We start from the raw sequence: 10,515 nt of genomic DNA on the forward strand, positions 1-10,515 counted from the left end.
TGAAGCCTGGCTTAAGGAGATTGAATTCTGCCCGGCAACTACCCCCGACAGGAGTTGAAACTTGCCCAGCAACTGCATTCAGAGGCCTGGCCTGCCTTCCGCTTCCCCACCAAAAGGAGATTACACCTCTCGGATTGAATCAGGGGAGGGGTACCTGGGACTGCAGGAAAACGGAACAATTAACTTCCCTTTGCTCCATGCAATTGCTAAATCAGGGGGTCGTAAATGGCTTCCTCTTGGAAAGAAATGGGAGGGGCACTGCCTCTGTGAGCAAGCTTAGCTTGGAGGAAGTGGACAAACCAGAAATTCCCCATGTGCTTTGGGAAACCACACCCCTCTGGGCCAGAGCATAAATTTGAAAAGATGGATAATTCATAGTACAAAATTGTCAAAAATATATCAATAATATTATTCCTGTGATTTTTCTGTGCACATTTTAAGAGGTGTTAGGACTCTGTGGTATGTTCTGGGGGGTATTAGCGGAAAATAGGGTATTACTCCAAATGTATGTATGTTAAAAATCTGACACTTCATCATCTGATTCCCATATTCCTTGCGCACATTTGTGTAAATTCTGGAAAAGTTTAGAGATTGTGTTCTGGATGAAAAGGGCAGAATTCTGTCAGAAGTGAAAACATCTTACAAAGACGAGAATCGATTTGGTTTGGCGCTACAGAAAATGTTAACTGGACATATAATATTAGAACAATTGTACATGGATAAATATGCATTGGAATCAAAAATAGATTTGTGTGCAAAGTGACAAGGGGAGTGTTCTTTCTGTATGCCATAAAAATGATGCCTGATGACACAGGATGACTTGCAATTCAGTTCCCCAGTCAGGCGACCGAGAATCCTATAGCCTATCGGGATCCTCAGAGGGTTGGGCATAGAAAGTCAGCCTTCCAACCCACTTTCAAAAGACATAAAAAGAACCATTGAAACCCAGATAGGGACTGCGCTTTCCACTTTCTTGCGAAGCACTTTGCCGGACAAGACAATATCCAGAAGGACCATAGACTCCAGATAGACTCCAGAACTTGAAGCAGAGAGGCCTGAACCACAAGCTGAATCCATTTTCAGCATGCCTCATAATCTTTTGCACCCGATTCTCAACAGCCGGGTGAGCTGTTTTGCTTCTGGCTTGCTCTGTGGCAGAACCAGACCCAGAAAGCAGAGCTGTATCCAGAATCGCAGACCAGACTGCTGTGCAGTGCTAAGAACATTTGCCAGAACCTGAGATCCAGAACAGCAGAGCAGAGCTGACCCAGATAGCTGTGACTTCAGAACCACCCGCTCGAAGTCCAGTCTAAACCTGTTGACCAGATCTTGACGGCCTATTTCAAATTTATAGTGAATATCCAGCCAGAACTGTGCAGAACCAATCTTAGTTTAAAATAATCCTATTCAAACTTTTTAACCTGTCCCAACGGCATCATAGAAATTGTGTCCATTCTGTGATTTCAAACCTGTGAAAGTGTCATTTGACTCTTACTTTTTTTCTGAGACTCTACCTCCACTAAATCGTCCGTATCTTTCTACTCCTTATAGTTTTTCCGTAATCGCGATCGACGCACTCGGAAAAAGTGCCGCAAATTGACTCAATTTCTCCACCTGTCAGAAATCGTTGTCTTTTGCTTGCAACTGCTGAAATTCGTTTTCAACCTGACCATCCCTCATGAATCACTGATAGTGTTGACCTGAACCAATCTTAAGTAGCTATCACCTACCCTAAATCTCCTATAGGGAATTCAAATCATTTTTAGCATATTTTTCACTTCATTGCAAATCGCATTTCTGCCTGTTTAAAAGCATACCGGTTGCTCTAAGCTTTCTAGGGGGGGAACTGAACTGCTTTTGATTGTATTCCTGAAAACCTGTGTGCTCGCCTTCCATCTCCTTATATTGCGTAGGGGGGAGTGAATTGTCAATAGAAAAAGTGATCATATTATCTCTTGTTGAAACCATATCAGTTTATTTCTGTGCTGCATTCTTTCCATCATTGCTTTTCCTTGAAACCATAAAAGTATTCTCTGCTACCTTCTCCTTTCTATACTAACTCCTTACTGATTGAAAAGAGTGTGCAATTGTAACATTACCCATTGGTAATCAACATTCTATTCATAAGTGTGCTATCAAATATTAATTTATTCATAAAAGTGTGATTTTATATATATATATATATATATATATATTTAATTTTTCAAATAAATATTTTAATTTTCAAAACAAACCTACTCCTTGGCTCAGTGAGGTCAGGGGGATTCAAAGAGAGGGGCGTTATACAAGATTTGATCATCCAGATCTATGAACTTGTCATAAAAATATATAAATAAGGGCTTCCCTTGGGCATTGACTTGGAGTGCTGAATTGAAGTCACTTAACACTTCACCTGGACAATTGAAAGACACAGCATTAAATCGGTAGATGTCTCTGTGTAATGTTGCAGTTCCCAAAGATGTAGCTACGCAACAACTACAAAATATTGGACTATAAAGTAAGTCTGTTGTCTGCTACAAATGTTGTCGGACAGATCTAATTTGAAAAGCTCAACTCTATCACCACGTCTTCTCAACAGTGTGTCCTTGTTACAGTATGACAGTCGTGACTGTTTGGACAGTGAAGTGACAGCCACATGTTCCCACACACCTGCGCAATCATTTAGATTACGGTCTTAAAAATACAATGGAATTGGAACATCCCCACAGCCGTAATTGTAGCTCACACACTGCTCTGTGAAACTGAAGATGCAAGTGCTTTTGTGTGTAGAACTATATTGTTGGTTGGTGAATTTGTAGGTTGGTGCCAACTTGTAAATGGTACATGTTTTAGTGCTATTGATTTCTGTTGGGGGCCAGTTAGTGTTTTCTTGGGTGTGGTGAATGGTTGAACTAATTGCTAGCTGCTCATAAGTGATATTGGTTAAGTGATCGGCAGTATGTCATGCAGGTAGAGCTTTAACAGATTCTGTTTAGGTCACTGAAAGTGTGTATTTTAGTGCAGTGATTTGTAATTGTGGGAGTTTATTGGGTGTGATGCCATGTTAGCTAGAGGTGCGAACTGAAATGAGGGAGTTTACAGGTTGGTTCGTGACATTGTGGGCTGGATTTGTAGTTTTGTATACTAAATCAGCGAACCTTAGTTAATGACATTTGAGTGCTCTTGCAAAGATGGAAAACAATGGCTGCAAATTCCCTTGAGATTTTCCAGTACACTATCCATAAGTCGAACTAGACTTGCCCTATAGTAAAACCACCTGTCTTACACACAAGTAATCGAAATCCTTTTCCTAAATCGTTGGGAAGCAACATGAAATAAGTCTTCCTGAAAGTGTCAGCAATACTCGTTCACAATTTCAAACCCATCGTAAAGTTGTTACAGGGTCATTCTGGAGTAATTCCCTCCTCCACCCCCCCCCCCCCACCCTGAAGTTGTCATGTGGTCATCCTGGAATAATACAAGATCATCACTCAAAGTAATCAGAACTCCTCCTAGAGTAATTTCTGTGATCACTCGAGCCATCTCATTTAAATATTTCGGCCTATACACCTACTTCAGGATGGTTTCGGATGACTCTAGGATGGAGTTACCGGTTGACTCCAGAATTATTCTAGGAAGATCTTCCTTTTTGACTTGGGTTTGGCCCTGGCCACAGTCACTCTCAGGCACTCTGACCTGCCGGGGGGGTGGGAGGGGTATGGGTGTGCTCACTGGGCGGCTAAGGGGCCTCATGTCGCCCGCAGGGAGGGTGAGGTACGGACACATGTTTCAAGAGAACCAAATTCAGTTTTTTCTTTCAGCTTTAAAAGAAAAAATGTAATGCCGCTTCTGACAGAGTAAGCCAAAAGCCTCACTTTTTTCTGGCAAATTCCCCTGGGTCTTTCCAGCTGTTTGCACATAATAAAAAATAAAAGTGCTCTCTGATCACCTCCACGCCGGGCAGGCTGCCACCCACATTAGTACACCATCTTCCCAGGCACATTAACCGTTTCCCCCGTTTTTTAAATTTTGGAAACAACTTTTCCTGCCGCCTACTGTGCTCAGAAGTGCTCAGAAGTAATTCCACACGGTTAAGTCCAGGTTGTTCGCGCTGCTCTGAGGTAGTGGAAACGCACGACTGGTGTCCGTTTCTTTTCTTTCCATTTCTCTTTTTAAACGGTTCTTCCCAAAACGATCTGTTCCCCTTTCACGCAGTCTTGTTGGTTTAAGAAGAGGACGGTTGCCAAACACGAACGGGTTCCTGTGGGGGTGGGGGGCTTTTGTTAGAAGGTTGCACTTTAAAAACACACTAACATCTCAACCCACAAATGCCTGCCATCCACTGATGCCTGCTACCCACCGCACTGATCCATGCTACTACTCATGCTGGCAAAGCAGCAGTGTCTCAACCCTACTTGTGCCCACAGCTCACTAGTCTCTGCTACCTGCTGGTGTCTACAGACATTGCAACATACTGGGTTCTCCAAACCACTGACACCTGCAGCCAACTAAGTGCTCTAACCCAGTTGACGAGTGACTGCTGCAACCCACTGATGCATGCCATTGACAGATGCATGCCATCTGATTCCTTCCTTCCCTAATGTCTGCAAAACAGCAGTGTTGGAAACCTACTGGTGCCTACGGCCTACTGGTCCTTGCTACACAGTGGTGGCTACCCACTGACGTCTGTACTCTGCTACCCACTGGGGGCTGCCGTCCAGTGTTTTCCAACTCGCAGATGCCTGCAACCATCTGCTGTCTACCCCCTGACTTCTGAAACCCAATGATGTCTGCGACCCACTGACATCTAGAAACTTTACTAGGCTCTCCAAACCACGGGTGCCTGCAACCCACTGATCTCTGGAGTCTGCTGGGCTCTCCAATGATAGATGCAGCCTTCTGGCAGCTGCCAAGCGCTGCTTCCTGCAACCTCCTGACTGCTCTACCCCACTGGTGCCTGCAAACCTCTGCAACCCACTGGCACCTGCCACGCACTGGTGTCTATAACCTACTGGGTTCTCTACTCTTCTGGTGCCGGCAAGCCTCTGCAACCCACTGGCACCTGCCACGTGCTGCAGTCTGCAGCCTACTAGGTTCACTGCTCTACTGGTGCCTGCAAGCCTCTCCAACCAACCTGCCACACACACCGGGTTCTGAACCCCCGCTAGTGCCTGCAACCCACTGGCGCCTGCCACCCACTGAGTCTGCAACCTACTGGGTTCTCTACTGGTGCCTGCAAGCCTCTCCAACCCACTGGCACCTGCCATGCACTGGTGTCTGAAACCTATTCTCCACTCTTTAGCGACCTTTGCGACTCTCTATTCTCCTGTCTGGCCCGACTCCCTTTGCAGGGCACACCCTGGATGTTCAGAGGCGGACCAGCCCCCGGAGGGGGCGCTAGAGGGACAGCATACATAGCGGGCTGTCCCCTCTGGCCGCCACCTTCCGGAGGGTGGCCATCCTCTACTCTTCCTCCCCAGTGGAGGCGGAAGAGGAGTCCCCAGGGCCTGACTTCCAACTGGGTTCTCGGGGGAGATGCATATAAGGCGGGAGATGCGGGCAATCGGTCTTTGTCCAGCAGCTCCCGCCATTGGTCTGGATTCCCGAGTTGCCAGCTCAAACGCGGAGCGCATGAGTTGCGGAAGACAGGCGTCAACACATGCCGTTACTTCAACAAAGGTAACTGCACTTGGGACGCCAAGTGCAAGTACAGCCATGAATGTGAAAAATGTGGGGGAGGTCATCCACTGGTCGAGTGCATTAAGCGGAGGGTGCCTCCGGGGGCAGGGGCCAGCGTAAAGGACAGTAATTGCCAACATACTGAATTACTTCCCCTGGTCACCAGTCAAAGGAGGCACAGCAATGATTTACAGACCAAGGGACCCTCACCGGTTATTCTGCCTAGTTTAGTGCAGCATCTGAATAATTATCCCAAGTGACATGAAAGAGATTTGCTTTTCCAAGGTTTTACGGAAGGGTTCTGCATTCCTTAGGAGGGCCCACTAACCTGCCGGTTAGCAAAGGATCTACCCTCGGCAATGGATCAGCCAGGCGAGGTTGGGAAAAAGATAAATAAGGAACTGGAATTAGGCAGAATCTCCGGCCCTTTTCCAAGCCCCTCCCTCCCCCCTCTCCAATTTTTTTTGTCACCACTAGGCATAGTTCCAAAGAAAGAACCCGGTAAGTTCAGGCTTATTCACCATTTATCCGACCCAAAGGGTGAGTCGGTTAATGATTGGTTGAACCCTGAATGATGTTCTGTACATTATGCCTATTTTGATCAGGCCATGGTGGTGGTAGAGGTCATGGGAAGTAGGGCTTTGCTGGCAAAGGTGGATATTGAGTCTGCATTCCGCTTACTGCCAGTGAACCCGGTCAGCTTCCACCTGCTCGATTTTCAATGTGAAGGTAGCTTTTATGTTGAATGTATGCCCATGCGTTGCTCTGTGTCATATTCCCTTTTTGAGACATTTAGCACCTTTTTGGAGTGGGCAGCGCGCAGGTTAGAGCAACGAGGTGCCATTGTACATTACTTAGATGACTTTCTGTTCTCAGGCAGGGATGGCTCCAGCGACTGCGCGCATGCTATGTCTTCCTTCCAGTTTTTAATGAAGGAGATGGGGTTTCCTTTGGCTCCAGAGAAGACAGAAGGGGCCTTGTAGGGTCTTGACTTTTCTAGGCATTGAGATCAATACTATGGAAGGGACTTGCAGGTTGCCAGACGATAAAGTCAAAGGGTTAGTGGCAGCGATTGAGAATAATCTGGCAAAAGACAGAACTACCTCGGAAAAAATGCAGCAACTACTTGGGGAAACTGAATTTTGCGGCCAAAGTGATCCCAGCAGGCAGGGTTTTTGTGTGTAGGCTGCAGGTGTAGTCCAAAAACAACATCCTATCAGATTAAGTGCGGCCCTAAAGGCAGACTTAAGGATGTGGCTGAAATTTCTGGAAAGTTTCAATGGGGTGCAGATTTGGCAGACCCCTTGGGAGACGAGCAAGGAATTCCAGCTGTATTCTGACACAGCAGGTAGCGAAGGCTTTGGTGTAATTCTTGGACCAGAGTGGTGCGCCCAGCGATGGCCTCAACAGTGGCACAAAAAAAGATAGGACAAAAAACATCATGGTCTTGGAAATGTTTCCCATTGTGGTCGCACTATTGTTGTGGCCCAAAGCGTTTGCCAACAAAAGAGTGTGTTTTTGGTCCGACAACAAGGCTGTGGTCCAGGCAATTAATTTACAGTCAGCATTTTGCCCGGTGATACTGAGCCTGCTCTGGAAATTGGTGGAGATTTGCCTTGACAGTAATGTTGAATTTAGGGCTCGGCATGTGCCGGTTGCTGTAAATATTGCTGCTGACGCTCTCTCTCAATTTCAGTGGACCAAGTTTCGGAAGGCCTACCCGGTGGCCCGGCTGGGAGGGAGGGCAGTTCTGGAAGGAGTGGTGGCAGCTGGTAGCGTGGACAGGGTGCTCTGTGAGTTAAGTGAGCGTTCGCTCACACCGGGCATCCGGTGTAGGTACCAGCAGAATTATGTTCAGGAGTGTAACTGTGGCTTTAAATTGCAGGGAGCGCGATGCTGAGGAACATGTACGCGCGTTTGTGTTTTGGGCACACAGGGAAGGGAAATCAAAAAGCTAGGCGGCATCTCACCTGGCGGCAGTAGCTTTTCATTTTAGACTGGAAGGTAAGAGTGATCCCACAAAAGGGTTCCTGGTGCGCACCGCGCTGAAGGGCTGGGCCTGATCGGAGCCTATTATAAAGGACGTGCGCAAGCCCTTCCATTTTTGTCTTGCTCCTAAAGTGACTTTCTGCCTTGTCAGACATGTTTTAATGAATATGAAATATCCCTATTCAGGCTGGCATTCGCATGGGCTTTTTTCAGGGCTTTCAGAAACAGTGAGCTGGTTTTGACATCCAAGAATGACCTATCAGGGAGGGCCATTGCATTGGGTGATGTCTTTCTGTTCAGTGAGGGCATGGGCGAAGGGGTCAGGATCCAGTTGAGGAAAAGCAAAAAGACCAGCAAGGTAGGGGTTTTAGTATAGAATTCCACGAGTCTCCTCTCAAGGATAGCTGCCCCGTTCGCCTCCAAGCTCTTCCGAGGGATCAGGTCCTTGGTGGCTGGCCCTCTGTTAATTCATGCTGACGGTTCCCTCCATTTCTGTTTCAATTCAGGAAGGTGCTGGCAATGTCCCTCGGGGTGCTGGGCATTCAAGGTGAGGGGTGGTCCACCCACAGTTTTAGGATAGGTGCGGCTACCGCGGTTTTCCAGCAAGGCATGTCTCCCCGGGCTATTATGAAGTTGGGCAGATGGGAATCTGGCTGCTATCGGCTGTATCTACGCCCTCAGTCGGGCACATCCCCAGAAAACTGTTAGTGACCCCCCCCCCCCACACCCACATGGCCAGGTTGTAAGGTTTTTGGTCAAAGGGGATTGGAGGGATAGTATTAACTACTTATGGCATTCAATTTCTCCTTACAGATGATGCATTATGGGTGATCGGCCACTCATTGATAACGCGGGCGGAAAAGAGGACCTTTCAATGGACTGTTGTCCCCAACCTAGGATTTAAGGGGACAAAGTTGGTATGGTTGGGCACACCTGGAATCAGGTGGCACTCTTTGCTGCCCGCCATTCATTGGCAACTTCGGTGAAGGTGGGCACCAAGGATGATGGTAATTCATTTGGGTGGCAACGATCTGGCCAAGTTGGATTGGGGGCGCTTGCTGGCCCAGGTACAGGTGGCCCTGCACATAGCAGCCCAGGAGTTACCGGGCACTGAAATGTTTTGGTCAGAAGTGGTGCAAAGACCGGTCTGGAGGGATGCCATTTCCTTGACAAATGAAGAATTTTCACGCTGCAGCTTTGGCGGCAGTGGCTCAGGATTGGCCGAGCTCGAACCAAATCAATCGACTGGCACTGACACCCCTTTAGGGCTTTATGCCAACAACCTCCATGTCAGTGCACCAAAGTGTCCCACTGGTAGTAACCAGTGTTTGCCTGGTAGTAACCAGAAGTGTGTTCAGCTTTTGCTTGTGGCAGATAGGGTAACACGGTGGCTGGGACCGTCCCAAGTTATTGTTGCTCCAAATAAACTGTGACCTTGTATATTCCAAATAACCTTACAAAAGTTGTCTGTTATTTCATGGTGTGTGTGTGTAATATACTGGCCACAGGAGGTGGGGGTGACCAATGGGGGATCTCGCTGCTAAGAGGCAGACCAGCCCCCGCAGGGGGCGCTACAGGGACAGCCTACATAGCGGGCTGGCCGCCACCTTCTGCGGGGTGGCTAGCCTCTACTCTTCCTCCCCAGTGGAGGCGGAAGAGGCATCCCCCAGGGCCTGACTTCCGACCAGGTTCTCGGGTGGGTGGGGGGCACATATAAGGCAGGAGCTGCGGTCAATCAGTCTTTTTCCAGCAGCTCCTGCCGTTTTTTGATCCCCACCCACCCACCCAAACCCTGTCTTCTGGAATTGATATATTAACCTGGGTAAAGTGTTGAGTAGTGAAGAAGTAGTGGCATGTGGTTAACAGTTGGAATAGTTTTAAGAGTCATGGTGAGGCGTTCATATCCCTGAAAGGGTGCAGGTAGATGTTGTAGCAATTACAAAGAATAGATACAGTGTAATGGTACTGGGTTGTGTTATGTAGTGTCTAATTTTCCTTTTTCTGTTACAGGCGGAGTATCGGGGTGGTCCTAGCCAATGAGGGATTTTCACACTGAAGCTTCGGCAGCAGCGGCTCAGGATTGGCTGGGCTCGAGCCAAATCCATCGACGGGCACTGACTCCCCTTTTAGGGCTTTATGCCAACAAACCTCCATGTCAGTGCTCCAAGTGTCCCACTGGTAGTAACCAGTGTTTGCCTGGTAGTAACCAGAAGCGTGTTCAGCTTTTGCCTTTGGCAGATAGGGTGACACGGTTCACCCTTACCTGAGTGTAATGTATTGTGCGGCTGGGACCGTCTCAAGTTGTTGTTGCTCCAAATAAACTGTGACCTTGTATATTCCAAATAACCTTACAAAAGTTGTCTGTTATTTCATGTTGTGTGTAAGATATACTGGCCACAGGAGGTAGGTGGGGGTGACCAATGGGGATCTCCCCGCTATGATCTCTTCAGACCTTCCCCTTTCGATCGCTCTCACCACTCCTCTCTCCTGTAGTGATCACTTTCTCCTTTCCTCCCAGCTCACCCTCTGCACCCTGTAGGCCAAGCCAATTCCAGCACCCACCTTGACGGTTATCCGACCCATGAAGCGTGTGTCAGTTGAGGCTTTCGCTGCCGGTTTCTCCAATTTTTTTCCCCCCCGCCCGCCCTTGGCTTACTCAATCCTTGACTCGGCCCTCTCCATGCTCTACTCTATATCTATAGATGTATATATTACATGGCCACACTAGTGGCCATGTAGTTATGGTTAAGTTGGTGTTTCCGTAGGAAGAGCACTTTTTGGGCAGCTTATAACTTCACTCCCCCTGGACGAATCCTCACCAAACTTTGCAAAAAAAGTATATGGCCCACTCTGAATTTATTTGCAAAG

General features: G+C 47.7%; 1 long non-coding RNA gene across 1 annotated transcript in view; it reads left to right on the top strand.

The window, feature by feature from the left end:
• The window catches only part of LOC138514289 (uncharacterized), a 53,283-nt gene extending 43,280 nt beyond the window's left edge, over positions 1-10,003 (top strand). Inside the window, exon 3 of the long non-coding RNA XR_011281907.1 lies at positions 9,658-10,003. This is a non-coding gene — a long non-coding RNA (uncharacterized lncRNA). The remainder of the gene's footprint in view (positions 1-9,657) is intronic.
• Positions 10,004-10,515: the final 512 nt, after the last annotated feature.

The sequence above is a fragment of the Ambystoma mexicanum genome, chromosome 12, assembly GCF_040938575.1.
Source record: "Ambystoma mexicanum isolate Mex_15411 chromosome 12, UKY_AmexF1_1, whole genome shotgun sequence".
Classification (NCBI taxonomy): domain Eukaryota; kingdom Metazoa; phylum Chordata; class Amphibia; order Caudata; family Ambystomatidae; genus Ambystoma; species Ambystoma mexicanum.